The sequence below is a fragment of the Trichomycterus rosablanca genome, chromosome 1 (genome assembly GCF_030014385.1).
Source record: "Trichomycterus rosablanca isolate fTriRos1 chromosome 1, fTriRos1.hap1, whole genome shotgun sequence".
NCBI classification, from domain to species: Eukaryota; Metazoa; Chordata; class Actinopteri; order Siluriformes; family Trichomycteridae; genus Trichomycterus; species Trichomycterus rosablanca.
This window is the reverse complement of record NC_085988.1, coordinates 82,353,529-82,372,950: the sequence shown is the minus strand read 5'-3', so window position 1 is coordinate 82,372,950 and position 19,422 is coordinate 82,353,529.

Here is a 19,422-nt window from a genome sequence, read left to right as displayed (position 1 = left end):
TATTAATTTATTTTCAGTGCACATATCTACTTAAAACTAATGCACTACTGTATCGTGATTTAGTCTTTTTATTTCCCTCTTCAAAAAAAATAGGATGAAAATATTTAGCAACCACAAATAAATAACATTAAAACTTCGTTCCAAGCTGTTGTTTGCAATTACAGTGTAAAACACTGCTTTTACTACATTCTGGTTAAATGTGGGCTTTTGAATTCACAAGGTTATGAAGGTCTCCCTTATGAACCCCCTTTTTAATAAATATTTTATGAACATTTGGTTCAAAGTGGAAGATTGGTTGTAAAATGCAACCCAGTGTTGTGTTATTTTGCCTTTTTGCTCTTGTTAGATTGGATTAATAATGTTGTACTTCACAGCTACAGTAAAACCTCAGCAGGACCCTTACTGACCCAGTCTTACTGAACCATGTATGTTAATCTTCTTCTAATCTTTTATTATTATTATGTTTCTACCAGCTCTAATACTGTGCTTGGTGAGTGGATCTTTGCACTTATATACACATGCATTTTTGTTCATATTTATATATATATATATATATATATACAGTGTATCACAAAAGTGAGTACACCCCTCACATTTCTGCAGATATTTAAGTATATCTTTTCATGGGACAACACTGACAAAATGACACTTTGACACAATGAAAAGTAGTCTGTGTGCAGCTTATATAACAGTGTAAATTTATTCTTCCCTCAAAATAACTCAATATACAGCCATTAATGTCTAAACCACCGGCAACAAAAGTGAGTACACCCCATAGTGAAAGTTCCTGAAGTGTCAATATTTTGTGTGGCCACCATTATTTCCCAGAACTGCCTTAACTCTCCTGGGCATGGAGTTTACCAGAGCTTCACAGGTTGCCACTGGAATGCTTTTCCACTCCTCCATGACGACATCACGGAGCTGGCGGATATTCGAGACTTTGCGCTCCTCCACCTTCCGCTTGAGGATGCCCCAAAGATGTTCTATTGGGTTTAGGTCTGGAGACATGCTTGGCCAGTCCATCACCTTTACCCTCAGCCTCTTCAATAAAGCAGTGGTCGTCTTAGAGGTGTGTTTGGGGTCATTATCATGCTGGAACACTGCCCTGCGACCCAGTTTCCGGAGGGAGGGGATCATGCTCTGCTTCAGTATTTCACAGTACATATTGGAGTTCATGTGTCCCTCAATGAAATTTAACTCCCCAACACCTGCTGCACTCATGCAGCCCCAGACCATGGCATTCCCACCACCATGCTTGACTGTAGGCATGACACACTTATCTTTGTACTCCTCACCTGATTGCCGCCACACATGCTTGAGACCGTCTGAACCAAACAAATTAATCTTGGTCTCATCAGACCATAGGACATGGTTCCAGTAATCCATGTCCTTTGTTGACATGTCTTCAGCAAACTGTTTGCGGGCTTTCTTGTGTAGAGACTTCAGAAGAGGCTTCCTTCTGGGGTGACAGCCATGCAGACCAATTTGATGTAGTGTGCGGCGTATGGTCTGAGCACTGACAGGCTGACCCCCCACCTTTTCAATCTCTGCAGCAATGCTGACAGCACTCCTGCACCTATCTTTCAAAGACAGCAGTTGGATGTGACGCTGAGCACGTGCACTCAGCTTCTTTGGACGACCAACGCAAGGTCTGTTCTGAGTGGACCCTGCTCTTTTAAAACGCTGGATGATCTTGGCCACTGTGCTGCAGCTCAGTTTCAGGGTGTTGGCAATCTTCTTGTAGCCTTGGCCATCTTCATGTAGCGCAACAATTCGTCTTTTAAGATCCTCAGAGAGTTCTTTGCCATGAGGTGCCATGTTGGAACTTTCAGTGACCAGTATGAGAGAGTGTGAGAGCTGTACTACTAAATTGAACACACCTGCTCCCTATGCACACCTGAGACCTAGTAACACTAACAAATCACATGACATTTTGGAGGAACAATGACAAGCAGTGCTCAATTTGGACATTTAGGGGTGTAGTCTCTTAGGGGTGTACTCACTTTTGTTGCCGGTGGTTTAGACATTAATGGCTGTATATTGAGTTATTTTGAGGGAAGAATAAATTTACACTGTTATATAAGCTGCACACAGACTACTTTTCATTGTGTCAAAGTGTCATTTTGTCAGTGTTGTCCCATGAAAAGATATACTTAAATATCTGCAGAAATGTGAGGGGTGTACTCACTTTTGTGATACACTGTATATATATATATATATATATATATATATATATATACGTATATATATATATACAGTATATATGCTGTATGCTGATAGATACATGTATTCTGATATTTCATTGTCTTTTAGTTATTTTAATATTTTACTTAACAAAAATATTGTAATATAATAATAACGACCTGGTGAGTGCAGCCGGCAAGGCCCTTGCCCCTAATTGCTTGGACAAAATACTGTCACACTACTGTAAATCAATTTGGATAAAAGCGTCTAGAAAATGCTGAAAATGTAAATAAGTTTGGACAACGAAAAGTAATTTTACTGCTCATATCCAGCAGTTTCTAAAATGGTTTTCTGAAATGCTGTGAGTAATTAATTATAATGACTTACACGATGCTGTAAGCAATTAAAAATGTTTACTTTAGATAAAATCTGAATTTTGTATGAGAAAATGCAACTAGTCTGTAAACTTAAAATCATTACCTGAAGAAATTAAAATGAATCAATTTCATTGAAATAAGATTTGTATGCAACTTTACTTTTTGCTTTATTATATGTTTAACATTTATGTCTAATTACACAACAAACAGTTTTGACCATGAAATATGTGCTGTTGCATCTAAAAACACATTTTTTAACCTTACATTAGCTGACCATCAGCTGCTCTTTTCAGCTTCCACTAAAAGCAAATCATCAGTTCTGAAACTGAATTATATAGAACTATTTCTTTTATGTTGTGTAGTTTGATCAGATAAAAATAACAGTCATTCTAGTCAGTCTATTTATTATGTATAGTGTCAACCACAAATTCTTTTCTGTATAAATAAAGAAATATACTTTATATTAGTGCTTGATTTTGTAATTTTACTCTGGTTTAGACACTTTAGATAGTCAGAATAATGCTTGTTGTTGACTTAATAATAATGATAATGATAATAATAATAATGATAATAATAATAATAATAATAATAATACAGTTATTGTTATTTTATGAGTTAAACAGGTTACAAAAATATATATTTACGTTATAACACAATAAATAGCAAAAAAAGAAAAGGTTCCTGTAGAATGAATTGGTTCATTTTGCTTATTTTACAATTATATCATTCTATATTTATAGTACACTGGTTATTCCTGGATTAAGGTATAACTAATACATTTTATCACTACAGTGAAACCTTAGGGCTGTTTTCTTCCAGAGCAGCACACCTCTTGTGGTGGAACTACAACCCCTGGCAAAAATTATGGAATCACCACTCTTGGAAGATGTTCTTTCAATTGTTTAATTTTGTAGAAAAAAAATAAATCACAGACATGCCACAAAACTATCATTTCTCAAACTGTCAACCCTCTGGCATTAAGAAACAAAAAAAAAAGAAACAAATATAATAGATGTGGTCAGTCACAATTGCTTTTTTTTAGATCAAGTAGAGGAAAAAAATATGGAATCACTCAAATCTGAGGAAAAAATTATGGAATCATTAGACAACACTGCACCATTATTACTTTGTTGCACCACCTCTGGCTTTTATAATGGTTTAAACTCTCTGAGGCATGGAGTTAACTAATGACAAACAGTATTCTTCATCAATCTGCCTTCAACTGTCTCTTATTGCTGTTGCCAGATCAGCTTTGCAGGTTGGAACCTTGTCATTGACTATTTTCTTCAATTTCCACCAGAGATTTTCAAATGGATTGAGATCCGGACTATTTGCAGGCCATGCCATTGACATTATATGTTTTCTTGAAGGAAAGTTTTCACGTCCTTTGCCCTATGGCAAGATGCATTATCATCTTGAAAAATGAAGTCATCATCACCAAACATCCTTTCAACTGATGGAATAAGAAAAGCGTCCAAAATTTCAATGTGGACTTTGGCATTTATTGAAGACCATCTCCCCTGTGCCTTTACCCGACATGCAGGCCCATATCATCAACAACTGTGGAAATTAACATGTTTTCTTTAGGCAGTTATCTTCATAAATTTCATTGGACAGACACCAAACAAAAGTTCCAGCATCATCACCTTGCCCAATGCAGATTCGCGATTCATCACTGAAGATCACTTTTATTCAGTCACCCGCAGTCCACGATTGCTTTTCTTTAGCCTACTTTAACCTTGTTCTTTTCTTTTTAGGTGTTAATGATGGCTTTTGTTTGGCTTTTCTGTATGTAAATCCCATTTCTTTTAGGTGATTTCTTACAGTTCAGTCACAGACATTGACTCCACTTTCCGGCCACTTGTTTCTCATTTGTTTTGTTGTGCATTTTCTGTTTTCAAGACATATTGCTTTAAGTTTTCTATCTTGATGCTTTGATGTCTTACTTGGTCTACCAGTATGCTTCCCTTTTACAACCTTCCCATTTTGTTTGTACTTGGTCCAGATTTTAAACACAGCTTACTTGGAACAACCAACATCTTTTGCGACATTCCACAATGATTTATCTTCTTGAAGGAGTTTTATAATCCTCTCATTTGTTTCAACTGACATATCTTGTGTTGGAACCATGATTCATGACAATCTGCTTTGTGCAACAGCTCTCCGAGGTGTAAGCACTCTTTTTAAACTGAAGAATAATTAGCAAATCTAATCTGCTGCAGATGTTTTGTTTTAAAACTGCAAATTACAGAGTGATTCCATAATTTTTTCCTCAGATTTGAGTGATTCCATATTTTTTTCCTCTACTTGATCTAAAAAAAGCAATTGTGACTGACCACAACTATTATATTTGTTTCTTTTTTTTATTGTTTCTTAATGCCAGAAGGTTGACATTTTGAAAAATGATAGTTTTGTGGCATGTCTGTGATTTATTTTTTTTCTACAAAATTAAACAATTGACAGAACATCTTCCAAGAGTGGTGATTCCATAATTTTTGCCAGGGGTTGTATATACAGTGGGGGAAATAAGTATTTGATCCCCTGCTGATTTTGTAAGTTTACCCCCTTACAAAGACTTGAACAGTCTTTAATTTTTATGGAAGCTTTATTTTAACAGAGAGAGACAGAATATCAACAAAAAATCCAGAAAAAAACATTAAATAAAAGTTATAAATTAATTTGTATTTAATTAAGAGAAATAAGTATTTGATCCCCTACCAACCAGCAAGAATTCTGACCCCCACAGACCGGTTATGTGACCATGAGGCACACAAATTAGTCCTGTCCCTGTATAAAAGACTCCTGTCACAGAATCAGTTTCTAATCTCTCGACCACCATGGGCAAGACCAAAGAGCTATCAAACGACGTCAGGGACAAGATTGTAGACCTGCACAAGGCTGGAATGGGCTACAAGACCATCAGCAAGACGCTTGGTGAGAAAGAGACCACTGTTGGTGCGATAATTCGAAAATGGAAGAAATACAAGATCACAATCACCCTCACTCTGGAGCTCCATGCAAGATCTCACCTGGTGGGGTAAGAATGATTCTGAGAAAGGTGAGGTCAGTCCAGAATTACACGGGAGGAGCTTGTCAATGATCTCAAGGGAGCTGGGAGCAGAGAAATGCTGGATAGGACCCCAAGAACACCATCCCCACCGGGCATTTCTTTGCCTCCAAACACAGCGAGTGGAGTTGATGCCAAAGAGCTCAATTTTGGTCTCATCTGACCATATCACATTCTCCCAAGCTTTCTCTGAATCATTCAGGTGTTCATTGGCAAACTTCAGACGGGCCTGTACATGAGCCTTCTTGAGCAGAGGGACTTTGCGGGCGCTGCAGGATCTCAATCAATTACGGCGAAGTGTGTTACTAATGGTTTTCTTGGTGACTGTGCTCCCAGCTCCCTTGAGATCATTGACAAGCTCCTCCCGTGTAATTCTGGACTGACCTCACCTTTCTCAGAATCATTCTTACCCCACCAGGTGAGATCTTGCATGGAGCTCCAGAGCGAGGGCGATTGTGATCTTGTATTTCTTCCATTTTCGAATTATCGCACCAACAGTGGTCTCTTTCTCACCAAGCTTCTTGCTGATGGTCTTGTAGCCCATTCCAGCCTTGTGCAGGTCTACAATCTTGTCCCTGACGTCCTTTGATAGCTCTTTGGTCTTGCCCATGGTGGTCGAGAGATTTGAACGGAAGAAACTGATTCTGTTACAGGAGTCTTTTATACAGGGACAGGACTAATTTGTGTGCCTTTTGTGCACATAACCGGTCTGTGGGGGTCAGAATTCTTGCTGGTTGGTAGGGATCAAATACTTATTTCCCTTAATTAAATACATATTAATTTATAACTTTTATTTAATGTTTTTTTTCTGGATTTTTTGTTGATATTCTGTCTCTCTCTGTTAAAATAAACCTTCCATAAATGTTATAGACTGTCCAAGTCTTTGTAAGGGGGTAAACTTACAAAATCAGCAGGGGATCAAATACTTATTTCCCCCACTGTATCTGTTTATATTAATGAAGTGTATGTTAATGTTGTGATTTCTTGGCTTTATTTTATTTTATTTATTTTTTATTAAAAATTTTTTTTTACCTTTTTAAACTGTTATATGAAAGTAACAGACCACCCAAGGTTGTGTTTTCATAAATAACATCACAGCTCTAATTCATCACAGTTACTGCAATCAAACCACAATAGTGATGTTTTTAATGATGACAGACTGAGAGCGCATTCACATGAGAAGCGGCAAAACCGCTTTGTTCAGCACTTGGCTTGAGCGGTGCGGTAAAACGTCATCAAAGTGTGAATGTAAGATGAATCTGCGTTTGGAATAAGCGTCAGATCCAGTGTTACAGCTCCACATGTATCTGTGTTTATCTGGATTTTCCTCACTGTTTCACTTTTAAACTTGTATTACAGCTCGAGCTTCTGACAAATTGTGAGAATCAGAATCAGCTTCTCCCAGAGTCTAAAATGCTTATTTTTAAAAAAGCTTAACGTGGTTAAATGTAGTAAAAGAAGGAGACAGGAGCACTAAACTTCTCTTCATTATTACTGCTCATAAGTTCTTCCACTAATCACATTCCTCACTCGCTGTTTTACTACAATAAGTCATGATAAGCTTTGTTTGTTCAGCCTGAGTTACCTGTATCACGTAATATCAAACAGTTCGTCTCATTGGAGGAGCTTTGAAAAGATCAGTGGCAAACTGGGTCAAAGTTTAATCATGAGCCTTGGTCGCCCATGACCCTGTAGCCAGTTTACCACTGTTCCTTCCTTGGACCACTTTTGATAGATACTGACCACTACAGACTGCGAACACCCACCAAGAGCTGCAGTTTTGGAGATGCTCTGACCCAGTCGTCTAGCCATCACAATTTGGCCCTCGTCAAACTTGCTCAGATCCTCACGCTTGATCATTTTTCGTGCTTCTAACATCAACTTTGAGGATAAAATGTTCACTTGCTGCCTGATATATCTCAACTCCTAACAGGAGATAATCGTGTTATTCACTTCACTTGTCAGTGGTCATAATGTTATGCCTGGTCGGTGTATATTGTTGTATTTAATAATTTAGTTTTTTTAAGTTATTCTAAATAATATAAAAAACTCAAAATATCTTTGTGCTGACTATTATTGTTATTATTAGTATTATTAGAAGTAGTAGTAGTAAAAATATCAGTATCTGTATTATTATAAACATATCAGCATTAGAGTAAACAACCCAACACGTTCGTGTTCTCCCTGTGTCTGTGTGGGTTTCCTCCGGGTGCTCCGGTTTCCTCCCACAGTCCAAAGATATGCAAATGAGGTGAATTGGAGATACTAAATTGTCCATGACTGTGTGTTCGATATAACCTTGTGAACTGATGAATCTTGTGTAATGAGTAACTACCGTTCCTGTCATGAATGTAACCAAGTGTAAAACATGACGTTAAAATCCTAATAAAATAACCCAGCATGTGTTCTGTCCATTATTGACACAATACTGTGTTGCCAAATAAACCAGGTTGGGTTTTCAGAGTGAAGACATGCAGTTATATATAAGAAATTAGCTTTTAAATTAATCTCTTTAGGAGGAATGAAGCATTGTTTTAGTGAGCTGTATATGTACCTATAAATTTGTCCATGTCTGTATAAAGTAAAAGTAAAGTTGGCTGACGGGGAGAAGCTTGATTTTCATTTTGAGAACTGGATTTGCTTCATTCCACCAGCAGACTGCCTTGACACTAGTTTGCATCTATTTGTTTACTGATTTATTTAGTCTAATGCCAGATGAAGCTTGAGATCAGAGCTCAGACATCACAGTTAAAGATGAAGCTTGTTCAGTTTGTCCTTCTCCTGGTGGCTCTGATGAGAGCAGCTATTGGTCTGTTCACGAAAAAACACACTTTTTTGAGCATAACTTTAAACTGGACTCAGGCTCAGACTTACTGCAGGAACAATTATGTCGATCTGTCGGTCATTAGCACAGCAGCTGAACTTGACTTGTTCAAAACAAATACAAATGGGGAAACTGGATGGATCGGTCTTAGCATGAAAACAGATGAGCAAACGTATACTCACTGGTCTGATGGAACTGCAGTAGGATTCACAAAGTGGGGAAATGGCCAACCAGGCAATAGTAAAAAACTCTGTGTGTACGCATATCTATATTACTGGTACTCTGATAACTGTATCTATGCTTATCCATTCTACTGCTACACATGGGAGCCTCAGATCATCGTGGTGCCTGAGATGAAGACCTGGGATGAAGCTCTGGTGCACTGCAGAACCTACTACACTGACCTGATCAGCCTAACCTCAGACACTGATGTGGTTTTGTTCAACAGCATGGGCTCGAATGCTAATACACCCAGAGTATGGACTGGTCTGCGCTTTATGGATGGTACATGGTTCTGGGTGAACAAGGAGACTCTGGGGAGCCTGGTCTCTCTGCCATCATGCCCTGTACGACCTTTTCACTGTGGAGCCAAAACTGTGGCGAACATCTTTGAGAACAGAAACTGTACCGAGAAAATGAACTTAATTTGCTTCAAGAGAACAGTGTAAGTTACTTAACCTTCTGTTTAAATCAACAGCTAATGTAATAATGCAGCAGACACTGTTAAGGTTAACTTTACTTCACATTTATACAGCTATACATAAAGTAAACATGACCTTTAAATTGTTCTTAATTTATAATAAATGTATTTTTTAAAAGGTGACCCTAAACAGAATGAAAAAAGATCAAGAAGATAAAGGATACACCATCAGAGCAACAAGAATATCACCACTCTTGTTTTTATTATTTATTAGTTTATTTTAAGTGCACATATATACTTTAAACTTATGCACTACTGTATCGTGATTTAGTCTTTTTATTTCCCTTATCAAAAAATGGGGTAAAAATATTTAGTGAGCACAAATAAATAACGTTAGAACTTCGTTCCAAGCTGTTGTTAGTAATTACAGAGTAAAAAAAAAACTGCTCTTACTACATTCTGTTTCATTGTGGACTTTTAAATTCACAAGGTTATGAAGGTCTCCCTTATGAACCCCCTTTTTATCAAAATATTTTATGAATACTTGGTTTAAAGTGGAAGATTGGCTGTAAAATGCAACCTAGTGTTGTGTTATTTTGCCTTTTTGCTCTTGTTAGATTTGATTAATAATGTTGTACTTCACAGCTACAGTAAAACCTCAGTAGGACCCTTACTGACCCAGTCTTACTGAACCATGTATGTTAATCTTCCTCTAATCTTTTATTATTATGAACAACGCTGTTAGTTTTATAATTTAGTTTAAACTTTAAAGTACTATTTCTCTACAGGTCTAATATTGTGCTTGGTGAGTGGATCTCTGCACTTATAAACACATGCATTTTTGTTCATATTTATTAGATATTAAAGTCAAAAGACATGTGTAAAGTAAAGATAGATAGATAGACAGACAGACTTTATTCATCCCGAGGGAAATTATTGGTTAAGGTTAATAAAGGTACATTTTTAAACTGAAAGTATATTAAATAACAAAAAACTAGATACCTAGTATCAAGAACTTAATAAAATACAACAATTTGTTGACTAAAACAATAACAATTAAATTATTAAATCAGTTAAGACATTTGATTGACAAAACCTTTGTGTTCTGCATAATAAACTCAAAAGCTTACATATCAGTGAGTTATATCTAAAACAGCATTTTTTACCTTACATCAGCTGCTAAGTAACAGAAACTGCTCTTATCAGCTTTGACTAAAAGCAAATCATCAGTTCTGAAACTGAGTAATATAAAACTAATTTGTTTCATATTGTGTAGTTTGAGGGGTGGCACGGTGGGTAGCACTGTCGCCTCACAGCAAAAGGTCCTGGGTTCAATCACCAGGCGGGGCGGTCCAGGTCCTTTCTGTGCGGAGTTCATGTTCTCCCTGTGTCTGCGTGGGTTTCCTCCGGAAGCTCCGGTTTCCTCCCACAGTCCAAAAACATGCAGCCAGGTTAATTGGAGACACTAAAATGCCCTATAGGTAAATGGGTGTGTGTCTGCCCTGCGATGGACTGGCGTCCCGTCCAGGGTCTTACTGTGTGTCTTGCGCCCATTGAAAAGCTAAGATAGCCCCCCCCACCCCGACACTAATTGGATAAGCGGTTATGACAGTGAGTGAGTGAGTGTGTGGTTTGACCAGATAAAATAATATTTATTGTATATTATTATGTATAACGTCAAACACAAATTCTATTCTGTTTAAATAAAGCAATATATATTAGTGCTTGATTTGGTCATTTTACTTTACTGTAGTTCAGACACTTTTGATAGTCAGGATAGTCAAGATAATGCTTGTTGTTGACTTAATAATAATAATAATAAAAATAATACAGTAATACGATAATAATAATCATTGTTATTGTTATAATTGTCATTATGACAGTTATATTATTACTTTATTATTATAATTATAAAATTTCTACTATTATTATTATTAGTATCAGTATATTAATTATATTAAGTTAAACATGTTACAAAATTATATTTAATGTGTAATAGCAAAAAAAGAAAAGCTTCCTGTAGACTTTTTTCCTGTTTACTTTTATAACTGATACTTCAATTTGCTTATTATACTATTAAATTAGTTTATATTTATAGTACACTGGTTATTCCTGGATTTAGGTATAACGAATAAATTTTATCACTACAGTGAAACCTTAGGGTAGTTTTCTTACAGAGCAGCACACCTCTTGTGGTGGAACTATATATCTGTTTGTATTAATGAAGTGTATTTTAATGTTGTGATTTCTCTGCTTTTATTTATTTATTTATTTTACCTTTTAAAACTGTTATATATAAGGGCACAATCACATGAGAAGCGGCAAAACCACGAGCCTCAGCGCAAATCACCGTTTTGTTCAGCGTTTGGCTTAAGAGGTGCAGTAAAACATCATCAAAGTGTGAATATGAGACGAATCTTCATTAGTGTGGAATAAGCATCAGATCCAGTGTTACAGCTCCACATGTATCTGTGTTTTCCTCACTGTTTCACTTTTAAACTTGTGTTACAGCTCAAGGTTCTGAGAAATTGTGAGAATCAGAATCAGCTTCTCCCAGAGTCTAAAACGCTTCTGGTTCAAAATAAAGCTTAACGTGGTTTAATGTAGTAAAAGAAGGAGACAGGAGCACTAAACTTCTCTTCATTATTACTGCTCATAAGTTCCTCCACTAATCACATTCCTCACTCGCTGTTTCAGTACAATAAGTCACGTTAAGTTTTGTTTGTTCAGCCTGAGTTAAAACTGTTCGTGTCATTGGAGGAGCTTTAAAAAAGATCAGCGGCAAATTGGGTCAAAATGCAATCAGGTGCTTAGGGAAGCACAGCGGCAAGCAAAGTAGCACCACCACACTCCATAGGAAACAACAGCACAGCCAACGCAAAAGCGGTTTTGCCGCCTCTCATGTGAATACACCCTGAATGTGATGTTCTGTTGCTTAATTGAGGAAACTTGCACCAACAAAGTAAATACGACTGATATACAGAACACTGATATGCACTTATAATAAGTGGTTTATTACCTAATGCTGCAAAGCAATCCCAAACCAAATTAACCAAACCAACCAAACTACTATTAGCGTGTTTGACTGTTAGCATAATGTTCTCATGATGAAATGCTGTATTTTCTTTTCTCTTAAAAATTAATAAAATGTTTGTTGACCCAAATGTTTCAGTTTTTATTTGTATGTCAGTACAAATTATTTCTAAATGTGTTTTTCTGCCAATAAACTGACGTGTCTCAGTGGTTCCTTCTGCCGCTCTCTCATAAATACCACTTTAGTGAAGTTTCCTTTGTATTGTTGAGTCTTAAGCAATATAACTGCATGTTTACAGTTCTTTAGATGTTTTTCTAAAATATTTTTAGAAAATATAACTGCCATTTCTGCAGGTCGGCCACCCCATGTAGGTTACACACTCTTTAAAAATATTCATTTATCGTGGCATAGTGTCCCTGTATACATCTTAATGCAACCTCTTTCATTTTTGTTTTATCAAATGAGCTTAGCTTTATTCTGGTAAGGGCAGTTGTAGCCTAGTGGTTAAGGTATTGGACTTGTAATCAAAAGGTCGCTGGTTCAAGCACCACCACTGCCAGGTTGCCACTGTTGGGCCCTTGAGCAAGGCCCTTAACCCTCAACTACTTAGATTGTATACTGTAAGGCGCTTTGGATGAAAGCATCTACTAAATGCTGAAAATGTAAACGTAAATGGTTAGGGTCGCGGTGGGTACCCGAATACACTGGGCACAAGGCAGGAATATCCTGGACGGGGTGCTAATTTATTGCATGGCTTTGACCTTCCATCACCCAATCACCCCTACCAGTTTCCAGACATCGCAGATCATGTCTGTGCAGATGCCCGGCCAACATCAGTGCTGGGAATTGAGACCGGATCTCAGTAATAGTCCTCTTAGGAATAGACCAAGCACCTCTTTATACCAATATTTAGGTTTAAAATAAATCAAATGTATATTAATTCGCAGTGGTACTTATTCTTCAGCCACGGCTGCGGATTCTTATTCAAACCAAGCACACACTACACCTGATTTAAGGACAGTCGGTTGATTTTAGTCTTTAATCTTTAATCTAGTATTGAATAAAGAGAAGCTCATTTCTAGCTGGTATAAGAACTGTATACATTTCAGAATAAGAGTGATTGTATTGTACCACTGTTTTATAGGGCTGAAAACAACTGTGTTCGTTTTGCTAAAACTGGCTTACTAATTAAAAATGGTGAAGCGGTTGATTAATGCAAGTACTTAAAAAAAAAAAATCATATTTGTGTTTGTGTAGATTGTAAGGGCAATGCAAAGATTTTCTCCATCTGATTGAATTTACAATGGTACAGTAGACCCTTGACTTATGAACCGTTTACCATACAAACATTTTGGGTTACAAGCTATTTCAACTTGTTGTCATTCAAACAAATTTCAGATTATGAACCGAAATTTGCACACAAATGAAACACGACATCACGAACAAGTTTACTTCAACCGTCTCTCTCTCTCTCTCTCTTTATATATACAGTGTATCACAAAAGTGAGTACACCCCTCACATTTCTGCAAATATTTCATTATATCTTTTCATGGGACAACACTATAGACATGAAACTTGGATATAACTTAGAGTAGTCAGTGTACAACTTGTATAGCAGTGTAGATTTACTGTCTTCTGAAAATAACTCAACACACAGCCATTAATGTCTAAATAGCTGGCAACATAAGTGAGTACACCCCACAGTGAACATGTCCAAATTGTGCCCAAATGTGTCGTTGTACCCTCCCTGGTGTCATGTGTCAAGGTCCCAGGTGTAAATGGGGAGCAGGGCTGTTAAATTTGGTGTTTTGGGTACAATTCTCTCATACTGGCCACTGGATATTCAACATGGCACCTCATGGCAAAGAACTCTCTGAGGATGTGAGAAATAGAATTGTTGCTCTCCACAAAGATGGCCTGGGCTTTAAGAAGATTGCTAACACCCTGAAACTGAGCTACAGCATGGCGGCCAAGGTCATACAGCGGTTTTCCAGGACAGGTTCCACTCGGAACAGGCTTCGCCAGGGTCGACCAAAGAAGTTGAGTCCACGTGTTCGGCGTCATATCCAGAGGTTGGCTTTGAAAAATAGACACATGAGTGCTGCCAGCATTGCTGCAGAGGTTGAAGACGTGGGAGGTCAGCCTGTCAGTGCTCAGACCATACGCCGCACACTGCATCAACTCGGTCTGCATGGTCGTCATTCCAGAAGGAAGCTGACGCACAAGAAAGCCCGCAAACAGTTTGCTGAAGACAAGCAGTCCAAGAACATGGATTACTGGAATGCCCTGTGGTCTGACGAGACCAAGATAAACTTGTTTGGCTCAGATGGTGTCCAGCATGTGTGGCGGCGCCCTGGTGAGAAGTACCAAGACAACTGTATCTTGCCTACAGTCAAGCATGGTGGTGGTAGCATCATGGTCTTGGGCTGCATGAGTGTTGCTGGCACTGGGGAGCTGCAGTTCATTGAGGGAAACATGAATTCCAACATGTACTGTGACATTCTGAAACAGAGCATGATCCCCTCCCTTCGAAAACTGGGCCTCATGGCAGTTTTCCAACAGGATAACGACCCCAAACACAACCTCCAAGATGACAACTGCCTTGCTGAGGAAGCTGAAGGTAAAGGTGATGGACTGAACCCAATTGAGCACCTGTGGCGCATCCTCAAGTGGAAGGTGGAGGAGTTCAAGGTGTCTAACATCCACCAGCTCCGTGATGTCATCATGGAGGAGTGGAAGAGGATTCCAGTAGCAACCTGTGCAGCTCTGGTGAATTCCATGCCCAGGAGGGTTAAGGCAGTGCTGGATAATAATGGTGGTCACTCAAAATATTGACACTTTGGGCACAATTTGGACATGTTCACTGTGGGGTGTACTCACTTATGTTGCCAGCCATTTAGACATTAATGGCTGTGTGTTGAGTTATTTTCAGAAGACAGTAAATCTACACTGCTATACAAGCTGTACACTGACTACTCTAACTTATATCCAAGTTTCATGTCTATAGTGTTGTCCCATGAAAAGATATAATAAAATATTTGCAGAAATGTGAGGGGTGTACTCACTTTTGTGATACACTGTATATATATACACTACTCACAAAAAAGTAAGGGATATTTGGCTTTCAGGTGAAATTTCAGGATGAACTTAATGTGACCTTCTCTAAACTTTTGAATGAACATGTCCAACTGTTCAATGTTTCAGTACTTTTTGCACAACTTGCTGTTCTCTAACAAGGAGTTAATGGCAAAATTCACAACAAGTGTTTGATACATGAATCGACCAATACATTTCCTGGTTCAGTTAGAATTGGTATTTGAACAGTCCTCCTCATCATGCTGTTCACATTTTGACATCATGAGACCAAGACGACACCTAACAATTGATCAACAGTACCTCGCTATTGCGAGCAGGTTGCAACAGAGATACAGAGAGACTGGAAGTCACAGAAAGGCATAGGAGTGGACGTCCTTTGGCCACATCCCACACTGATGACCGCTTCATTGTGAACAGTGCCCTGCGGAACTGGATGATGAATGCCACACAACTCCAGGCACATTTAAGGGAGGTGAGAGGCACCCAAGTGTCACGTCAGACCATTCGAAACTGTTTACATCAGTGTGTACTGGTGCTAGACGAACTGCAAGGGTACCTGACCACACCACCAGGCACAGGCATCATCATCTTGCATGGACCAGGGAGCATTTATGCTGGACGCGGGACCAGTGCTGTTCACTGATGAAAGTCAATTCACGCTGAGCAGAAATGATGGCTGCCAACAATGTTGGAGATGTCAAGGAGAGCGCTATGCATCAGCCACTGTTGTCACCAGACGAGCCTTTGGTGGTGGTGGTGTTACAGTGTGGGCAGGTGTGTCTAGTCAATACAGAACTGCCCTACACTTTGTGAATGGTACAGTGACAAGCCCATACTACTTGAATAACATCATGAATCCAGTCATTGTGCCTCTGCATGAACAACACAGGCCTTATTTAATCTTCATGGATAAAAATGCTCCTCCAGCTCATCGAGGTCACATCATTAGGGAACAGCTGCTGGAGACTGGGGTACCCCAAATGGAGTGGCCTGCACTTTCACTTAGAAAACCTATGGGATCAGCTGAGTCGCCGTGTAGAGGCTCGTAACTCTGTACCCCAGAACCTCATTGACCTGAGGGCCACCCTTCAAGAAGAGTGGGATGCCATGCCTCAGCAGACAATAAGTCGACTTGTGAACAGCATGAGATGTCGTTGTCAAACTGTAATGGATGCTCAAGGGCACATGACAAGTTATTGAGACATTGAGATTTTTTGTTGGGGTATATTTTTGCTGGCGTTTGTTTCAATAATTAGTTTGAGATGAGGAAATCACTATTGCATGCTTCTACTTAAATGCCCTACTTTCATGATATAATATCACTGTAGTGTGAACTTTATGTTTTCCATACATTTCACCCGAAAGCCAAATATCCCTAACTTTTTGTGAGTAGTGTATATAGCGGACTGTGTTTTTCCCCTGTGTTCTTTATATTTTGTAAACTTCAATATCAAAATGGCCCCAGAGAAGGTGCAGAGAAAGCGTAGTGGTGAGAAAATGAAAAAATCTATTACTATTAAAAAAAGAAGGAAATGTATTATGGTGTGTGGTACAGCACACGTACTGTACTGAAATGTGATGTGTTTTTTTGTGTACAGTACAGTCCTACTGTGTATTGTTGTTATATTATTGTTTATTACAGTATTATCTATTCTATAATTTAAGATTTAAGGGAAAATAAACTTGTATTTATAACAAAAAATACCTTTTAAGATATTAGAGAGGTTAGGTAAGGGGGGGTTTGGGAGGTCTGGCACGGATGAATTCTATTTACATTATTTCTTATGGGGCAAATAGGTTTAACTTACAAACATTTTGACTTAAGAACAGCCCTTCAGAACCAATTAAATTCGTAAGTCAAGAGTCTACTGTACCTTGATACTCGACGTCAGTTGGTTCTGTGAGTGGCGTCAAGCTTAAAAGACATTGAGGTTTATGGTATTTTTTCCGATAAGGATGTTTGGGAAACCTGTTAATGCATTCCATGGTCCTGTGGAACTGCATATATTTTATACTAATGTAAAATAATGTGGTTGTTTTTGACACTTATACACTGAAAATAACACAAATATAATATAAAAACACTGAAATATAATTAAAAAAGTTAAAACAACAAAAAGTACAATAAAAGCTGCATTTTAACTTATTTAACATATTGTTTTTTTTACACTTCTTAATCGTAGAGATGCTTGATTTTGGAGTACTGGATTCTGCTGTGATTAAAAAAACCTAATGTGACTTATTGTACTAAAACAACAAGCACGGAATGTGATTAGTGGAGAGAACTTATGAGCAGTAATAATGAAGAGAGGTTTAGTGCTACTGTCTCCTTTTTTTTACTACATTAAACCACGTTAAGCCTTTATTTATTTTTTTTAACAATAAGCATTTTAGACTCTCTCAGAAAAGCTGATTCTCACAATTTGTCAGAAGCTCGAGCTGTAAAACAAGTTTAAAAGTGAAACAGGGAGGAAAATCCAGATAAAAACAGATACATGTGCAGCTTTTAGATTGGATCTGATGGTTATTCCACACAAATGCAGATTCGTCTCATATTCACACTTTGATGACGTTTTACTGCACCACTCAAGCCGAGCGCTGAACAAAGCAGCAGTTGCACATGTTGAGTTTAAGGTAGATTTTGAGTTTAGCGGGCATCGAGTTACAAGGTATCACTGTTTGCTTCTTATAGATGAAGACTGTGTTTACATGTACACTCAACAGTCTGATCAGAATCCCATCCAAAATGATGTGCATGTGTAGACTGGCACTTATTGTACGTTACCATGACAATGAGCATCACCTGAGTCTAATCAGAGTATAAGGAGTGGCAGTAAGTGCGTTTTATTTATGTAAAAAAATCTATAAATGGAGCAAAACCTAAAAAACACTGATCCCGTGGTATGCGACGGAGCTTATTTGACTTTTCTAAGGACGGCGAGGTTTATTTGCCTGTTGTAGTGCAGTGCTTAAGGTTCTATTCCCCGGCTTTAAGTGTGTAAAATGTGTGCATAGAGAATTCTTCTTCTTCATTTCAATTAAATCTGAAGAATGATGTAAAAAAAATTTACATAAAGGGAGTAGATAGGGGAATGAAACTAAGGGTTTATTAGTAGTTACAACTGTGTGTGTGTGTGTGTGTGTGTGCACCGACACACCACTAACACACACCGACACACCACTAACACACACCTACACACACCGATACACCACTAACACACACCGACACACCACCTACACACACCGACACACCACTAACACACACCGACACACCACTAACACACACACACACAGTTGTAACTACTAATAAACCCTTAGTTTCATTCCCCTATCTACTCCCTCCTGTTGCCTCCTTCAGCTAAACCACACCCACCTTTCACAATATTCTATTAAAATGTTTATGTAAATTTTTTTTACATCATTCTTCAGATTTAATTGAAATGAAGAAGAAGAATTCTCTATGCACACATTTTACACACTTAAAGCCGGGGAATAGAACCTTAAGCACTGCACTACAACAGGCAAATAAACCTCGCCGTCCTTAGAAAAGTCAAATAAGCTCCGTCGCATACCACGGGATCAGTGTTTTTTAGGTTTTGCTCCATTTATAGATTTTTTTACATAAATAAAACGCACTTACTGCCACTCCTTATACTCTGATTAGACTCAGGTGATGCTCATTGTCATGGTAACGTACAATAAGTGCCAGTCTACACATGCACATCATTTTGGATGGGATTCTGATCAGACTGTTGAGTGTACATGTAAACACAGTCTTTATCTATAAGAAGCAAACAGTGATACCTTGTAACTCGATGCCCGCTAAACTCAAAATCTACCTTAAACTCAACATGTGCAACTGCTGCTTTGTTCAGCGCTCGGCTTGAGTGGTGCAGTAAAACGTCATCAAAGTGTGAATATGAGACGAATCTGCATTTGTGTGGAATAACCATCAGATCCAATCTGAAAGCTGCACATGTATCTGTGTTTATCTGGATTTTCCTCCCTGTTTCACTTTTAAACTTGTTTTACAGCTCGAGCTTCTGACAAATTGTGAGAATCAGCTTTTCTGAGAGAGTCTAAAATGCTTATTGTTAAAAAAAATAAATAAAGGCTTAACGTGGTTTAATGTAGTAAAAAAAAGGAGACAGTAGCACTAAACCTCTCTTCATTATTACTGCTCATAAGTTCTCTCCACT